This window comes from Ctenocephalides felis, unplaced genomic scaffold (genome assembly GCF_003426905.1).
Source record: "Ctenocephalides felis isolate EL2017-DRISC unplaced genomic scaffold, ASM342690v1 CF-g0.4_SCAFFOLD_03571, whole genome shotgun sequence".
Classification (NCBI taxonomy): Eukaryota; Metazoa; Arthropoda; class Insecta; order Siphonaptera; family Pulicidae; genus Ctenocephalides; species Ctenocephalides felis.
The window spans coordinates 42,726,835-42,747,436 of NW_020539725.1; positions in this window are offsets into that span (position 1 = coordinate 42,726,835).

Consider the following 20,602-nt stretch of genomic DNA (forward strand, 5'->3'; position numbering starts at 1 on the left):
ATATAAACGATTATCAAACTAGGTCCGGAATCTTACCCAAGTTTTACTGATGATTCTGGCAGTGATAATACAGTCTTGTAATGATTTCAAGGAAACTATTTGGGACCATTTAACCTGGCGCAATATGTCTATCACTAATAAAATATACTGTATCAATGGCAGTAAATATAATGAAAATTATATTATAAATAAATATTTACTCACATTTTAGCCTCATATAAAAGTACATTGTTAAATGAATCACCGACTAGAATCGAAGCATCCACAGATTCTATGAATGTATTATTGTTTTTCACACGTACCCAAACCTGAAGTATTTGGAACTTTCATTAACAATTTCATAATATTTATCATCAAAATTTTAAAATAGTTTTGGACATAGCACAAGTCACATAAAATCACAGAGAAAAAATCTCCTTAATCAGATTAAATTTTCAGATAGTTAATTAACGTATGTAAGTTATATCACAGTTTCTTATCCTTTATCTAAAGTAAGTATATTTATTATAATGAAGTAAAGAAGATAAAAATTTACCTCAATAGAATCGCCAATAATTCAATTGTTAAACTGAACTGAGGGAGCTGCGCAACTCTTTCAGAATATCACACCGACAGGAGGCACTTTAAATTATCTGGAAATTTACGAATAACATATTATATATTAAGCAGTTAACTGTGAAAAGTGCAATCACAGAGTAAGTTACAGCAAAAAATCAAGCTTTCTTTCGAATAAAATTAAAAAAAAAACGCTATTATTTTTCTATATTGAAGTAGAATGTGTTATTAAAATCGGTCGAAAATGTTCTAAGTTATTTATATTGTTCAATGTAATTATGTTTGTTCAACCAAGTAATAATTAAAATATTTATTATTCACACCAGTGGTGTTGTGCTAATATTTATTTTGCTGAAACGCTAAAATTAAAAAAAAACGGTTCTCATGTTTGTTCCGGTTCCGTTCGAAAAGGAAGAAACAAAATCTCATTACTAAACACATTTTGTGCACATATATGTATGTTTATTACAATAATAGGAACGTTTTAATAATAAATTAGTTAAATTATAATTTATAAAATTCGGTTTCTATATGTAGCATTTTTTTTTGTCGAAAGCGTTTCAGCCCAAAAATGATTTGCCGGAACGACGTTTCGGTACGTTCCGGCTCGACACATCACTGATTCACACTGACTTAATGATTATTATTAATTTTCAAACAAACCCTTTCGATTATCCCTTGATTGTATCAGCTATGGTTTGAAAACTATCTTTTTAAACAATCACCAAAAGGTTTCACGCGTTTTGGCCCAAAAATGATTTGCCGGAACGACGTTTCGGCGCGTTCCGGCTCGACACATCACTGATTCACACTGACTTTGATTATTATTAATTTTCAAACAACCCTTTCGATATCCCTTGGATTTGTATCAGCTATGGCTTGAAAACTATCTTTTTTAACAATCACCAAAAGGTTTCACGCGTTTCGGCCCAAAAATGATTTGCCAGAACGACGTTTCGGCGCGTTCCGGCTCGACACACCAATGATTCACACTGACTTAATGATTATTATAATTTCAGTTACAAACCCTTTCGATATCCCTTGGATTTGTATCAGCTATGGCTTGAAAACTATCTTTTTTAACAATCACCAAAAGGTTTCACGCGTTTCGGCCCAAAAATGATTTGCCAGAACGACGTTTCGGCGCGTTCCGGCTCGACAACACCAATGATTCACACTGACTTAATGATTATTATTAATATTCAGTTACAAACCCTTTCGATATCCCTTGGATTTGTATCAGCTATGGCTTGAAAACTATCTTTTTTGGCAATCACCAAAAGGTTGGCCAAGGCAGGTCCGATACCGGGCAATTGGCGCGAGACGTGTTTGCTATTTTCCCATAATCCAGTGTTTAGGCATTTCGTTAGTACCAAACACGCGTGTAGAGCTGGTAAACATGGAATTTCCGCTACTGATAGTAGTAAGAAGTCGGTCAAACCTTAAAAATGTAATACCATAGATAAAATAGGTATCTAATCCACTTTAAAGCCTTAAATCTTAGGCTGAGAAGAGTAAGAGAAGAGAGAACTCTATTACTGAGCTCGATTCCGAGAAGGTAAGAAAAATGGATAGGACCCATTTTGCATAAAAATAGTAGTACTACCCGGTACTTTTACTATAAAAATAGTAAAACACGATCAACACGACGTTGAAAGTATTGTTATAAGGCAAGATTTTTTAACGGTAGTAGATTTTCAACTAATTAAATAATAATACCTGCTGCAGCAAAACTGTTATGTTATAAAACTACAATAGCAAACAATCAAGAATGACTTTATCTTTACCGAAGAAGTATTAGAGAAGTTTACTGGCGAACAAACTTAACAAAATGCAAAAATAATAATATAAACAAATTATAATACAATACAGTTAGTGATTCGCTCAGCAGTCTTTCGGATTACAATTGCTTCTTGATACAACGCCGAATTTGATATTAATTGCATTCCTAAACTGGCCTGAAGTAAGCTGGAAAATATGAATTAGGGATTAAAGCACTCTATAAATAATTAAATATATATGCATATGAAGTAAAACTCCGTTAAGACAATTTTCCACGACCGAACCCAAAAGACTTATCGTATTATCGCATGATTATCTTAACGGAATCTACTGTATACCATAAATCATACCAATTAATTTTTTTCTCAACTGTCTGTATCAAGCCAGGAACTGGAAAACGTATTCCTGTATTACCATTTCGAGGTCTGTTAAGAGCATTTAATACAGTTCTGTCTCCCATTCTTAATGAAATTTGATCAAATTCGCGACACCTTGAAATACGTGTCAAAATTTCTTCCATGGTTGCAGAAGGATTTAACTGTGAATAGAAATTCGATCATAATTATCGTTTGTCGAAACTGGAAATATGAATTTAACGTTTAACAAAACGTAAGCATATATATTATTATATAATAATAATATATTAATATTATAATAATAATATAATATATTATTATTATAATTTTTACATAGAATGGTAAAATTTATAATACCTGATCAAAACCTTTCATCGATTCAAATTTTAAGTAATATTTTGCCATAAGTTCTCCCTTTTCCGTGGGAAATACATTCAATCCAAAATCCGTATCGAAGTTTAGTAAATGGTGCTTGGCCAGTGCATTCATTTCGATGTGACACAATGCTAAATATTACAAATAATATACATATGCTGATTACAATTGCTTCAGATTAATTAATTAAATTTCAAATTAATTCCTCAGAACTAGAACCCTACTTTTTTTTCAAAATTTTTTACTTTGAACTAATTTGAAGTTGAACATTTTCCTGTGTGGTCAAGAAACGTTTTTCTCATTAATTTAATTTTTTTCTAAGCATTCAATTAAGACAAAAGATAAAATTTTCTAAGGTTCATATTGGTATAGTATTCTTACTTATCGCACTCGAATAATAATAAACTTAAATCTACTAACCCTCCAATTTTTTCTCAACTTGATCACGTTTGAGACCAAACTGTAACCCATAGTGAGTTGGATTTTTGACGGCTCTCACGTACAAGAATGTAGTTCGAATCCATTGCAGTGCCACCGCTAAATCTGTGATAGTTCCCAACACAACTTCAGCATTCAGGTGTTCTCCCAGGTGTCTATGAAGTGAAGATTCTATCAACTCCGTGCCACTGATCAACGACTCGTAATATTTCTGTAAAAAAATTGAAAAAAGGGATCGTTTTAATTTTTGCAACTAATATACAAATAACATTGTACATATAATGCTTAAGTGTTTATGACTGGAAAATCTTATTAAAACATCAGGTTAAGAATAAAGGCAATTTTTTTTGGCCCTTGTTGGTAATTTCCGAGCAATTAGTTTTTATATAAATCCCTGATATGAATTCTATTAATTTAACAAACAAACAAAAATAGAAACGAAAAACAAATAATAGAATTACCTTGAAAAACCCTTTCTTACTAATTGCAGATATTATTGATAATGATAATGGTAAGAAACGCTAATAAAATATATTATGTTGATACTTATAATATAAGAAACGTAACCAAACTAAAAGAATATATTTTAAATTAAATATTCACCCAAATTAATAACGCAAGTTATTAATAAGTAAGTTAAGAAGCAGTGACAAAAAGTTATAAAAAATGGCAATCTGATTTGATATAAAAGAGCCCAAAAGATCAATGAAGGCTTCTTACTAGAGAAACTTTCCCAAAGCCATGGAAAATTATCTCATAGTCTCAATGAAATATTCTAGTTGATTATTTATGAAATTGCAATGAAAATAGAACAATTTTTGCTGGTGAAGTTTTCATTGAAGATCGCGTGATCCATTTTTAACTTAGCAGTTAACTAGCAGTAAGTGGAATTCTGTCTTAAGGCAATTAAGGCATCGTGCCTTAAGGCAAATTGCTGGAACTTCCCATACCAAATTTTTTTTTTAAAAACGATTAACATTTTAGAAAAAAATTTACTTCGAAAAAATAAGATTTTTGAGTAACTATAAATAGGAAAAAAATTACTTTTTTTTGAAAAAAAAAAATTGAAAAAAAAATTGAAAAAAAAAATTATTTTTTTTAAATTTTTTTTTTTGAAAAAAATGTTTTTTTTATTTTGACATATTTTGGAAGATCTGAACTCTTTTTCAAAGCAATCGTACTGCTTTAACTGAGACAAAATACAGGGCGCAAGCGCCGCGTTGCTGTCTAACGGATAAACATTGGTACGGAACCCATAGGAATGTAAACAAAATTTATACTTATTGTTAAAATTTATATAAAATATCTGATACTCTGATGTGCATACTCGTATGTCTAATGTTCATTTTTGACCACACAATAGTTCATTTTTTTACTTTTTCCTCCATATCTCCGAAACCGTTAGACCTGCCTTTATGAAAATTTGAACAGTTCTTCATCTTGTTAATACAAGTAAAATTCTTTTTGAATTATTCAAATCGGACGCTCCGTTCTCTTAAAAACTGAGTTACCGTTTTTGGCACTTTTTGCCCCATATCTTCGGAACGGCTAGACCTGCCTTCGCCAAAAATTAATCAGCACGTCTCCTTATTAATACGAATCGAATGTTTCTTGAATTATTGAAATCGCTTCATCCGTGTTCCCGAAATCGTCGACGAAAATTTGTATCCGAACATACACACACACGCACACACACATACATCCATTTTTTCTAAGGTATGCCAAAATGTTCAGAAACCTTTGAAACCTAAAAATATATAAAAAATTTCATTTTCGATTTTTTTGCGATTACTATACATAACTTGCCCTACTGGAAGTTAAAAATAATATTAAGTTTCATAAAAAAATCACAAATTAATTCGCAGTTAATTTGTCAGTGATCAGGGTGCTTGAAAGAGTTATAAAGATAAATAATCATTCAAAATTTTATTAAAAAATCGAAACCTGAAATATTCGATAATTCTTTAACCCTTTCCACTCCATAGTCGACATGGTGTAATACCTCTTTTTGCGAAAAATTTTAAAACAGGTGAGATTTTTGTTGCTAAAATGTTTGAATCACGAAAGAATGAAATGAAAAACAAATAAATATGCTCCTTACATTTTAGCTACAAAAAATATATCTTTTACAAAATGCACAGAAAACACTAAAAATAAAAAAAACGTAATTTTACTGGTGGAATAAAAATAAAAACACCCTTGGGGTGCAAAGGGTTAATATATCATTATCCTTATAACGTTCAAACAATAACTTGTAACCAAGTTATGTCCTGTAAAGATAGATCGTGAAATTTAAGTGCTCAATTAAATTGATTAAGAGCTCGAAATTTATTGTACCAATATATAAAGTTTATTTTCATGTAAGTAGATTTAAACGTCTATTTTGTCGTTGTTTTTATTTTATATTACAAAATTCTTAAAAACATATTAAGCTATTTTCTTTCACATTCTTTACATTTTTCCGTATATCTGAAAGTTTTTGTATCTATCCCAAAAAATGCGTGCATATGAATTCAGAATAATTCTATTTTGAATTATATATTGATCATTTGAATCCGCCAAGCAAATAAATACTTTTATAACATCATTCGGGAGATTTTACACATCTTTGCCGTATACTAAATCCGTTTCTTACGGTATTGTTATATTGTGTTCTATATAAAGTGAATTACAAATATTTTTTCAAATTTATCTCACCTTCCCGGCGCACACACACGCAAACACACACAAAGTTTCGTACAACACATTGTTATTGTTTCACCACCTGAGTGAAATGACAGCATAAATTAAATAATTATACGTCGCTATAATTATATGAATAATGTATCAAAATGTTGCGAATATCCTATATGCAGCAAAAATGTGTCACTTATGCAATTTATCCGAAATGAATGCAAGAATGACAGTGAATAAAATTTTAATGATCGTTGAGATAAATTGAAAAATGTAATATAAAAACATTAATAGAACAAACTTATTTCGTTTAAACTTAAATTGAATTTAGACGAAATAAGTTTGTTTGCTTTACAAGCATAATTTTCATTTAAAACATTTATCAAATTGAAGTTAAAATATGAAACATTGTTCTTTGTTGATTATAAAAAACTGTGCCAAGTTTGAAGTAAATTTTGCAACTAATTTTCGGCTTACATGCACAAAAAATTCGTTATTTAAAAGCAACATATAGTTGCTTCAATTTCATTAACAAGCTCTTATAATTTTCAGTATTTCAGTATCAAATATACAGGTGATTATTAGTAAGCTCATAACCATAAGTATTGCAGATACTTTTTGAATTTAACTTAACATTAACATCAAGTGTAAAGTTAGTAGTTATCATTATGTTTGATTTCAATGCTTCTTACCAAATCAAAATCTCTCTCCAAGATAATTTAAAATACGATTCTATTATCTCAAAACTGATATCTAACGCCAATAAAATGTATTTTTTTAATTTTTTCTTGTAGTAATAATATTAATTAATAGGTGGCAATGAAATTATCAGCAATGTTGTTGTTGAATTTACCTTGACCGCATACTGAAAAAAAACATTAATAATCGATGCGTATGAATACATCTAATAATTGTATAATTATAGTAAAAAATAGTTTTATTTGCAATGAACAGAAGATGCCTGTATGATAATTGCAAACATCTAAATAAATTACTGTGTCATAAGTAATGGATTGCATAATATAACCACTCAGATAATTTTGATCAATTTCAATATCAAATAGATTGATCAGGAATTAACTATTTGAGTTTTATCAAATGACCATTTCATGTTTTCAATGAGATGCGTTACGTCCTTTTACTTACTATTTACTCATCAGGTCCAACTTTTTGTAAGTGGGTAGATTTCTCAAAAAACATATTGATATAAATTTAAACTAGTGGTGTATGGCTTCGTGCCTTAGGCAATCATCTATGCCTTATTGCTGGAACTTGTACCGTAATTGTTCTTAAATAAATTACTGTAACATTGTCAGATATTTATAAGAATTCCAAAGAAACTGAATTGCAAAGTTGAAATTATTTGTTTAAAGTATATTAGAACTTTAGCCATAATTTAGTCGATTTGTTTCTTCTGCACTCTTTGCTTCGTATCTCCGTAACGGCTGGACATGCCTTGGTCAAAAACTAATCAGCACATCTCCCTATCTCCCTATCAATAGAAATCGAATGTTTTTGAACCATTCAAATCGGTTGATCTGTGCGCCCGAAAACGTGGACGAAAAATTGTATCCATCCATATATATATACACACACATCCATTTTTCCTGAGGTATGCCAAAATGTGCAGAAACCTTCAAAACGTGAAGAAATGTAAAAATTTTCAATTTCGATTTTTGGACGATTACAATAACTTACCCTACGGGAAGTTAATAATATATTAGAACAAATGTGGAAGAAATGAGCAAAATAAAAAAATACTTGATAACTATACAAAATATACTAAAACAATAAAAGGTATGAAAAACATTCATTATGTGATTTTTTTCGATCAAAATCAAATTGCTGCTTGTCTATACAAATAGATGACTATTATTGAAAAGTTTTCATCGTTATTTTGTAATAATCCCTTTAATTTACGATTTAGATTCGAAAATGTCGGGCCAAAGTTGTTCAAGCTGGCGCAGCGTTTGTAACTATTTTCCCACATAGTGTACAGTTTATCCCAAAAATAAAATTAATTTTGTATATTAGAGTTAAATAGAGTTAATAAATATCTAATAATTGCAATCACCGTACTGAGTAATAGTTGCTTCTGACCCGATTATTCTACCCGGGCTATGCCCGAAATATTTATGTTTGGCCTAGCCATTGCACGCAGGTTCTGCTCCTCATTTTAAGTTAAAGGGTTAAGGGGTTACATAGGTTCCCATGGGCAAAAAACGGCATTTTGTGAATAATTAACAAAAAAAATCATAGCCAAAAACTAATCAGCACGTATCATTGTCAATATGAATCGAATGTTTTTTGAATTATTCAAATCGGTTGATCGGTGTTCCCGAAATCGTCGACGAAAATTTGTATCCGCACACACACACGCACACACACACATATATCCATTTTTTCTAAGGTATGCCAAAATATTCAGAAACCTTTGAAACGTAAAGATATATAAAAATTTTCATTTTCGATTTTTTTGCAATTACTATAACTTGCCCTACGGTAAGTTAAAAAATCCTTTGTTCAAGACCTTGTAAATGATATCTCGGACACTTGTGTAAAATTTCATCAAGATCGGCTGAGTAGTTCGCGAAAAATCTTGACAACTGTTTTTGAAAACATAGTTTTGAGAAAAACGCGTTTAAAGCTTTAAGAGACAATAAAGATGGACTTCGAGCGTCCACCTTTTCAAAGCTGTATCTCCGAATCTATTAGTCGGATCAACTTGAAAAATTACGACAATATTCTAGAAATGTTATAGGATTTAATAAGACAAGAAAAAAAAAATCGATTTTTTGAAACCGTGAAATCCATGTAACCCCTTAATGAAGTAAAGATATATTTTTAAAGGGATTTCTAGTGGTGTCAAATTTTATGTATCTAATCTATTAATAATATTTCGATCCCGAGATTGTGTCGTTTCAATATGTTTATCTGAAAAATACGCTTCTGCACTTGTGACTAATTAACTTAAGACTGAAATACCACCTGGACAATCTCTTGTGAACTGCAGAGTGTTTAGCATTAGATAGACGCTTGCAAAAATGGTTAGATCGTCCGATGGCGGCCGAATGCAGGTCGCACGGTGCACGGACGAACACAACGAAAGGTTTAGAAGAACTTGACGCGGGTCAAAGGCCGCCAACCGATATTATTTGACATTTGCCGATGAATCACGAACGGTGAGCAAAGGCACAATTCTAGAATAATACTTCTGTAAAGTAGGTTCTTCATAACCTTTTCATCGGCTTGCACTTTTTGGATAACGCTAATTATAGTCTACAAGATTCACTTTTCGAAACTACAGATAATATGGAAGATATAATGAAATTGGTCGAGAGCGAATGCAGAACTCATAAAAAATTTAACCCATGTGTAAGTGGCCTGGGCAAGTTTTGCCCTGAGGCAAGTTACATGAACTTCCCGATATGTGTAAACAATCGGTTTAATTATTAAATAAAATATTTGCTTTGTATATATCTGTCTGACAGTTTACGTGTTTACATTTACTTATCTGTTCAAGTAACTACCCGCCATTTTTTTTTTTTAATTTTTATTGGCCTCGCTTACATGGAGCATTTAGCCACCTACAACGTTTTTTTTATTTATTCAACATTATTTTTTAATTCTATTTCTTACTTCTAATTCTAATTAATTTTAACTCAACTCAAATTCTAACTCAAGACATTATTTACTTCAAATAATTCTTCTATTAATTCGTTTTACATTATCTTGATTTTTACTCATTCTTCTTTCTTCTAAATCCATCTTCTTCATTTTTCTACTAATGCTATTGCGTCTTCTTCTAATTATGACGAATTTTTTTAGCTTGATACTGTTTTTTTCATACATACTAACTTATTCAATTACAATTCTATACTATCATATGCAAATTTGTTATTATAATTAATTATTTTATTAGGAAATGCCTGGAATCGAACCAACGATCTCCGGCATGTGAGCGGGACATGCTATCCATGAACTACGTCCGCCGCCCTACCTGCCTAAGTTGTCTACTTGTCCACTTTTGTACCTGCCCACCCCTTCAATCGTTTACCTGTCTACCTGTCCACCTTACTACCTGTCTACATTTCTACGTGTCAACCAGTCAACCTGCCTTCATGTCTATCTTCCTATTTATCTACTTGTGTACCTATTTACCTGTCTACCTCTCCACTTGTCTACTGTTTACCTGCCTACCTTTAACGCGACCATATTTTTTTGCATGAAATCCGGGACGAATTAGAATGTGCGTCAGAGCAGGGGGGGGGAGGGGTTTGTTGGTGAGCTAAAAACTTATATGCACATTTTTTTGGTTCAAATTTTTTAGTTGGAATATATTAAACATATATTGACAATCAAAACATTTTTTAAAAATTCGGGACAAAGCACCTAAAACCGGGACGAATATTGCTTTTAGAAAAAGCTCGGACGCAAGGCGGAAAGTCGGGACTGTCCTGGTCAATCCGGGACGTATGGTCACCTTACTACCTTCCATCTGTGTATAAATATTTCTATGTGCATATGAATCAATAATAATGATTTTTAATTATCATTTCAGACCTCAAAATGTATTTTTTACTGCAACTCCAAAACCGCTGGACCTGCCTTCGTAAAAATGTAATCAATTTTTCTTTCCGTCAATAGAATTAAAATTTCTTTTGAATCAATATAATCGGATGCATATTACTATACGAATAAGTTGAAGATAATGGGCTTTTGGAAGTTTGTGTAAAATTACTGACAGTTTTGCACTTGCTAATAATTAATTCTACTGCTTCTAATTAATGGTCTATCAATGTTTGTAATATTCATTTGTAATATAATTAGTATATCTTACATAGTCAAAGTATAAAAGTTTTAATATATTATTATAAGATAAAAGTAAAATGAAAACCTCCAAAGCTATCTTTATTTAAACGCTCTACATCAACAATTTTACAAGTTTATCTTGGATCAAAATTTTAATTTTTCAATATGAATCGAATATCGGTTTCTTCACCAAATGTCGAATTTAACCCATCTTGTCTGGAAGAAGTTCGCTAATATTTTCAGTGAAGAGAAGCTTCAACATCTCTTCTATAAAGACAGATATCGAATTATAATATATAATAATATTTATTTTTTAATTCAATATATTATATGATTTTTAATTGCAACTAGTTGTAAGTGACATTTTGCCTTAGCAAGTCGCATGAATTTTCCGATATATATAAAGCAATTATTATCATCTTTCAAAATAGTGTTTTCGCTTTTCATTAAAACCTTTATATGTAATTGTATTAGTTAATACAAAATTTTATCTATAAATGCATTATTTAATGTATACAAAGAAGAACTGTTTAATACTGGGCTAAATTACACACTGTAGGTACTCGTAAATAAATATAAGCCTTACACTTTCGAAAATGAGCAATAAACATTAGAAAGTGCATTACTAATAGCTCCTTTTGTCATAAAATAATAATATCAACTTGCTCTCTGGCTACAATTTTATGTAAGAATTAAAAAGGTAAAAGGTTTGAAAATAAATGAAATACCACATAGCTCTCATTTCATTATAATACAACCTTTTATTGTACCTGTGGTTACATCTATCTAACTAGGTTTTTACATGTTTATGATTTTAGAATTAATATGAAATTGACCATATTAAAGGTTTGATTGAACTGGTGAATTAGTAGTATCTTATAAAAAATATGAATCCCATTAATCCAGGGAGGTTCGCATAAGTTGGAAGTGCTACTACCTTCAATACAAAAACATTTTAACATAGAGCAGTGTAGAGCGCTCTCTAATATTTTAGGAAATTCGTTTATTATTCATTTTCTTTAAAATGTTAATTCAAAATATAAAAGCATAGATGGTTATTTAAAACGTCGTTGATATAATTGTTCCAAATTACGGTAATTTATATCAAAATTAAAACTATTACACGCACCAATCAGTGTGGTTAACGTTTTTGATCTTTAGATTTGTATGTAAACTTATCATAAAATCAAAACTATCATAAAATCAAATATTTGATAAATTAAATATCATATCATTTGCCTGAAATGCATTGCCTAGCTAGGGTCACGAATTCTATGGTGCTGATTTTCTTTCCATTAGCCACAGGATGGTCATCCGGTAGCTCTCGATCCAAAGGAAAACCACTTACTCCAAGCACACTCATACCATAGCGAAACATGCTCTCATCAATAGCTCCTTCTGATTCAATTCCGCCGTTTTTGACCAATTTTGTTCCGAGAGCAAATAATAAGCCATCGTCGTATATTAATGAAGGAGGGACGAAAGCCTGCACACCAACTTCACGAAATTTTCGCATTCTGACAACACGAAGATAAAACATAAACAGTTACACAATTCAAAGTAACTAAACACTCATGGCTAAATTTTACGTAAAATAAAATATTTTTACAGACATAATGTAAAGAAAATGCAACACCGACCATGAATGATTGTTAAAATATTACGATTGTTACCTGCGAAGAAGCTTAAGAAGAAATAGTACCGGATCCTCGGGGCATTCAAGCATTATGTGAGCTGACAGAAAACCGATAACGCTAGTAATATTAGAGGATTCTATGTATATAGATGCACGATTTTTGGCCCATCTAGTAAAGAGTAAAATTATTCAATCAAAAGTTGATACAATCAAAAATGATAAATTAAACAATTGAGCTAATTCGAATAATATTTTAAATGAGTTGTTCCAACTGCAAACATGATTCTTTGCAGGATAGTTTTTTCATCCAAATAAGACCTCTCCTTTTTCAGTTATTTTTAATACGGTCAAAAACTTTGATAATAATAATATTCAAATCTACTGAGAAAGGCAGTGTCTTAATTTATAAACAATCATAAGAAAAAATTACATGAGGAAATACGTTTTGTTGTTATGAACATAATAACAATAGAATTTTGAAGCTTCTGATACCACACCAATACCAACATAAAATTTTGAAGCTTCATTTGATTTGGGTATAAAATAATAATATCAATAAATACCTAAATGTTCGATTCAAAAAAGTCATTTTATATATGATGATAAGAGTGTTCAAATCTACAGAAAGAAGTAGTACCTTTATTTATAAACAATCATAAGAAAAATTGATATGAGAAAATACGTTTATTTTGTATAAACTTGATAACAATAAAGTTTTGAAGTTTCTGATACTAAAGTTCGATTCCAGAAAGTCATTTTATATCTCAGTGCTTGTTGATATATTTTGATTCGGAAAATCCATACTCTACAGTACGATACCATCAAAAGTATATGAACAGTAAAAAATTATACAAAACCATAAATAAACGTTTTCTATTCAATGAGTTGTCCTCAAATGCATCATTAATATTATATTGTGCAATTAAAAACAATACAGAATAAATTATAATTAGAATATATTTTTTTTAATTTTGGCAATTTTTATTCAAGAAGAATTGAATGCAAATGCTGGTGATTTAGGATTCTAGAAACATAAAATATTATAATAAAAAACTTAAAAGATTAAAAAGATATGTCATTTTGTCATTTCATAATTTTGAAATAGTGCAGTTTACAACACTATAAATCTCATTTTATAAATTCGTATCTCCTAAAATATGATTTCAAAATAAATGTTAGTTTAATGAACTATATAATATATAATTAACTTCCCGGGGTAGTAATGGGCCGAAAATCGAAAATAAAAAAATTTGCATATCTTCACGTTTTGAAGATTTCTGAACATTTTGGCATACCTCAGAAATAATGAATGTGTGTGTTTTGTATGTCCGCATTTTTTCAAAAAATATTCGATTCCTATTGATAGGAAGATGTGCTGGTTAGTTTTTGGCAAAGGCAGATCCAGCCGTTTCAAAGATACGGTGCTAAATGAACAAGAAATTGCAGTTTTTGAGATAACTAAGCATTCGATTTGAATGATTTTAAATACTTCCTGCTTGTGCTGACGAAACAATTGCTTTTGGAAAAAAAAATTTTCTTCTCAATTTTTTTTGTATATCGAAAATAATTCAGATTTTAATGTTAATTCTTCCTAAAGTTCTGAAGCTCACTTATATACTTTAAATAAAAAAAATTAACTTGGCAATTCAGTTTATATAATTCTTATAAATATTAGACAATGTTACAGTCTTTATTTATAATAATCTAATTGAAAACATTTAATATTCCTCAGACATTTCGTTACGGTACGGGAAGTTCCAGCAATTTGCCTTAAGGCACAAAGCCATACGCCACTAGTCATATTTTATATGGCAAAGAATCATCGCAATAAATTCATAAAATTATCGAAATAAAAAGTTTGTATATAAGATTCAAATCTTGATCATCATAAATATAATTTTGCACAAATAATGTCATATAACAAAAAACTCTGCCGTATGAAAATGATTAAACAATATTTTTATAGCAATCCGTAGTCAACTGTAAATAAGCTAAATTATCTCGCTATTATTTGAATGAAAGATCTCACGAATAGACAAAGCCTTATATCATTTACTTCATGAATGTCAAGGCATCACATTTCACTCTCATCCTCGCAGCAAGTAATTATTGCCGTAATACCAAGCAAACTGCAAAGCACGCGTTGTGTCGTGAACCGCTCCTCCGTGTTTAAGCTATTGCGTCGCATTAATAAAACAACTCGACGCCAAATTATAAAAAAACATACACTCACAATTCTTAAGTAATGGCGAATCATCGAAAAGGTAATATGCCGTAGTCGAGAGAAGAGCATCTACGACCTTGCATAGGACGTTGCGAATACCACGATACCACGATACCACGATTAGTGTTAGAACGAAATATCGAGTACTGAGTAAATATCGATACTTTGCGGTCGATAGTGAGTACTTTTGGTATCGATTTTATAGCTCGATCTATTTGCCAATATCGATCTTTTTCGTCGATAGTACTCAAAAAGAATCGACAGCGTAATCTATGAACTCCACTCATCGACCAACTATAAACACCACTCATTTTTTTGCGAAATGCAATGCAATAGTCTCTCTAGGTGGTCATAATTGTTCAGAGAAGTGTCAAAAAATGATCCCGAAGGGTCATTAGTCTCAGAATTTATTGCTCAAAAACCCAAAATGAATATGACCACACCAATAAATAAATATGTTTATTTATTACTCTGTTGTAAAATGAAACGCCTTTTTAAAGTACCAAAATGTTTTATAAAAACATATTCAACAATCGAAGTATGATTATTTCAAATAATAATATTCATCAATTTCAATATATTAGTATTTTGCGTAAAAAAGAATCGAAATATAATTATTTCAAATAATAATACTCATCAATTTCAATGCGTTATTATTTTTCTTTCTAAAAGTATGTGAATTGTAAGTTGAAGTAAAGTACTTGTAAATTAAAAATTAAATAAACAATTTAAAAAAGAACAGAAGAGCAATATTTTCTTTGTGGTACGTGAATCTTAAAATGTCTCGTTTTCAGTTTGTGCACGTTATGAACATATTTTAGGAATCGGATTTCAACTGACCTTTTCTGAATGAATGACAACAAAATTAAAGAATACTTTCTTTAGTATAGTGGGCAAAAAACTTTTAGAAAATAATAAATTAATTTGGTTCTTGTGGCAATTGTTTGCACTAAAAAATATTAAAAATATTATTGTGCTTAAAAATACTTAAAAAGTATTGCTTTTTGAATATAGTATCAGACTATTATATTGTTTTAATCAAAAATACTCAACTATTATAACTTGTCTTTTTTTTGAAAAATTATAGAATTTGAAATTAGTATTGAAAAATTACTGTTAAAATTTTACAATATTGAAAATGATTCTGATTTAACACATCAGAATACAAGCAATAGAATTCATTCTAATATTGTGATATAATATTTAATAAGTTTTAGATCTTTCTTGCACTTATGTTTGATTTTTATGAAAAGTACTCAAAATTCGATATTGAGTACTATCGATACTTTCGCCACGATATTTTTTTGGCATCGATATTTTGATTAGATACTTTTCGAAGTACTCAATATCGATCTTTCGCCTCGATACTTCTAACACTAACCACGATACCGCGATCTTACATTATGCGTTCGTTGATTATGTTATCGCGAGTCGTGCAGGTTGCGCAAGTTGCGACTTCGACTACGACTACGACGGACCGCAGTCTTTTTAACACGTGTTGCAAATTACCAGTAGTTAACACATCATATATGGCTTATTACAATTATATGTTGCAGAATGATCGGGGATTCTATAAAAATACATGATTATAACAAGTGATGCGGACTTGAGTACGAGTACGAGTAAGTTTATAACTGGCGAGTAGGTAACCAGATTGGACCATTCCAAATATACCTAAAACGTTTGCAATTTTTTGAAATGTTTTTATATTTATTCATTATTATTATATTATATCATTTTTATATATCTTTACGTTTCAAAACCTTCTGAACATTTTGGCATACCTTAGGAAAAATAGATGTACGTGTGTGTGTATGTGTGTGTGTGCGTGTATGTGTGTGTTTGGATACAAATTTTCGTCAACGATTTCGTGAACACGGATGAAGCGATATGAATAATTCAAAAAACATTCGAGACGTGCTGATTAGTTTTTGGCAAGAGCAGGTCTAGTAAAAAAGTAAAAAATGCCATTTGGCGGTCAAAAATGATCATTAGACATATGCGCATCAAATTATCAGATATTTTATAGAGATTTTAAAAATAAGTATAAATTTTGTTTACATTCCTATAGGTTCCGTACCAGTGTTTATCCGTTAAACGGCGACGCGGCGCTTACGCGCTTTGATATTTCGTCTCTATGCAGTTAAAGCAGTAGGATTACTTTGAAAAAAAAAGTTCAGAGTTTCCAAAATATTTCAAAATAAATTTTTCTTCAAAAAGACTTTTTTTTCAAAAAAACGTAAGTTTTTGTCAAAAATTTATAGTTTCTCAAAAATCTAAAGAAATAATTTTTGGTACAGGAAGTTCCAGCAATTTGCCTTGAGGCATAATGCCATGCGCCCCACTATAGTTTTACTTGTTTTTTTTTTTCATTGTATAAATGAAATAGAAGCTCTCATAGTCCACTCTAGGTTTCAGCCAGAGCAGAATTTTGCTGCCATTTAACAAAAGATATAATTATCATGCTTATTCTAGTCTATGACAAGATTATTTTGTGAAAAATTTATCATGTCCTCACAGAATTTCGGATTGATCCACCTTGGTTACCAACCCTCAAATAGAATTTTACTATGTAGTAGTATTATCCCATTATCGTTTACGTGAGTTTTATTATACGTTTGCCATTTTTAATTCAGTTTGGTATTTATTTTTCAATTATGACTTTATTGCTTTTTAATCGCTTCAATATGTAAAGATGGCAAATAAATGCCTGTGGCAGAAATTAGATAAGAGAATCAAATATCTCTTATTTTTATTCTCTGATCTCTTATACACATTATCGAATGAGTTTAACTACAGAATCAAATGATGAAAATATCTTAACTAAATAAAGCTCGATTTAGGCAGCCGTACTATAAAGCCCTTGTCGTTAAATGGTACATTTTTGTGTTTACTCCGAACAATAAATTATAGTTCTTCAATTAATGCATTATTACGAGGGACAGTGTGTGGACCTAAGTTAATTTTCTGATATGAATTGCATCAAAAGGTAAACATTTGTGCAACCTATTTCAATACAATCGAATGTAACAATACTGTATTGAGTTGTGCCATGAAAAATTGATTAAATTTTAATTTTAAATGTATGTTTTATATCTCTAGTAGACACGCCACCGGGTATTTGTACTAATTTGTACTCAATATTAATTTGTCTATAGGTCTATGCTTAATTGCATAATAAAGTCAGTTGCAGCAGGGATACTAAATTACAAAATGTGAGAACAACGAAAAAAGATAGAAATAAAGTTCCATTTTAAATGGTTCGATACGCATTTCATCGGAAAACTTTGTCATTGGCATTTTGTTTATTATTTCAAAAAACTGGCGTGAAAACTAAAAATAATGTAAATGCTTTACATGAAACTTTTACGTTTTTTTATATTGCTCTAGGGCGATGTATACGTTTTATAACATATATCCTAACAAGTTGTAAGTGCAAAAATAATTGTAGTATTAGCATAATTGTTAATTGGCTTGTAAATGATGTAAGAATATTATTATAGGAAAAGATAAGTAAGCTAGCAATAGTACATACTAGTACAAATATAAACATGCTTACATTATATATATATATATATATATATATATATTAATATTAATATTTGCATAATATTTTAAGTGCATTTATGTGTCATAGTAAAACTAAACTAACACAATAATAATGGTATTTACTTATTGCGGCTTAGATGAACTTCTCCGTGCGGTTCAGGCATTGCTAAATTTAATAAAACAGGATAAAACTCTCATAGTTGACATTTACCGAATACAAATTTGTTACCAAACCGTGAATTACAGCATACTAGAAAATACTCATTTATTATATTGTTCAATTGATTTTAGACCTGCTTGGATAAGGAAGTATATCGTGCGATTTTCGATGCTCAGCCGTAGGTTTATATAAATTGATTTTCAAAATGAATAGATAAGTTTTTCGCTGCGTTGCTCGCTATTCCAGTTTTATTTTTTCTAATGTTTAAAAAATTAACTAGGTGTAAGTGGAATTTTATCTAAAGGCAAGTTGCAAAAACTTCCCGTAGGCCCATATTATTTCAGAATGTTAGTGACAAAGATCTCTACATCAAAACATCAATTTTTCAAAAGCTTTTCAGGATATATTTGGAACATGAAAGAATAATTTTGCAGTTTTTTCGCAAATTACTAATTAATCTTTCAAAGTTTTTAAATTCTCAAAAGTGTTTCAGGTTGTTTTTGAAACGTGAACGCATTATTTTACAGATTTTCTGCAAATTACTAATTAAATAACCAACACCTTAATCCTTATTCTTGAAACGTTTTACCCAGCAAATGAAAAAAATTAAAGGTCGATTATAACTGTAACCTTTTGATAGAAAGTTGATTGAAAATTTATTGTCATAAAATTGTTACTAAGTGAATTTTCTTTGCGCTTTTCTATTTACATCTTAAGTATGATCATAAAACTCTTTCCATTCTCATGCTAGTTGTTTCGAAATTATTCATTTCTTCATCAGATTTATAATTGTTTTTGTCATTTTGCAACAAGGATTTCAAATGCCAATATAAATAAATAATTTGAATAACTAGGCATTTCTCTACATTGCAAAAACTTCCCGATAATCGATAGAATCAATACGAATTAAAATTTAGCAACTTTTAGAATTATCACGACAGAAGTTTGAAATTCTGAAATAGCATAAATTATATTTAATCCAGTTTTCAAACCCATAACATTTTATAATATTAATTGAAATTATAAAGTCTGCCATCATAAAAAGTTTCAAAGCTTTTTAACTGATATAATTGATAACATGAAAATGCGACCATTATAGCCACTGCTACAATAAATATTTTTAGATTTAAATAAATCATAGGAAATATATTCACCCGAAACATGCAATAACTCAAATGTTGTATATGTATGTGCTATTTAAGTATATATGTGCGCTTTTTATATACCATAAATGCTTTACAAATATTTATAATAATATATTAATCTTCAGGACTTAATTACCATAATAAAAATGAACTGGAAGGCGCTGCAAATGAAATTCATGTGACAATTGTTATTTATGAAAAATAGAGTTGGTTATAAAGATTCTCTTAATTAAATGTGAATAGGTAACTATCATAACAACTATTCTCACATATATAATTTGGATTATGCAAATATAACATGTATCACAGCGAACTAGATGGAATTAAGCTTGAGTTATAGTGCATTGATAACTGTAATATATATATATATATATATATATATATATATTATACATTAAAAATTAAACTTGTTCGAATAAACATACTTCATCTTCTCCCTTTAGGCCTTATCTCAAAATATATACTATTTCGACACCATACGTTCCTCAATAGTATTAGCTCCAATGTTAACCTCCAGGTCAGTAGATAATAATTTTAAAAATATCTAATAAAGTTTACTCAAAATTATATTCTACTGTATATTGTAGAAATAATGTAGAACAGAACCAAAATGACAAAATTTCTGTGAAAACTGCACTTATAAGGAAATAGATTTGAAGGCATAGATAAATAAGAATAAAGTTTGAAAGTATGGTTCATTGGCGGTGAAGCAAATAGTGAAATAATTCACGATGATGAATTAATTAGGAATTTTAAAACCCAAGATCAAATGAATATAATGCCAAAAGTTAGAGATAGCACAATTTTCTGTATAGTGAAAAACAAAATGAAATAGAGTACCAATGCTATTAAAAATTTGATATTTAATCGCTAATATATATTTACACAAACATGTAA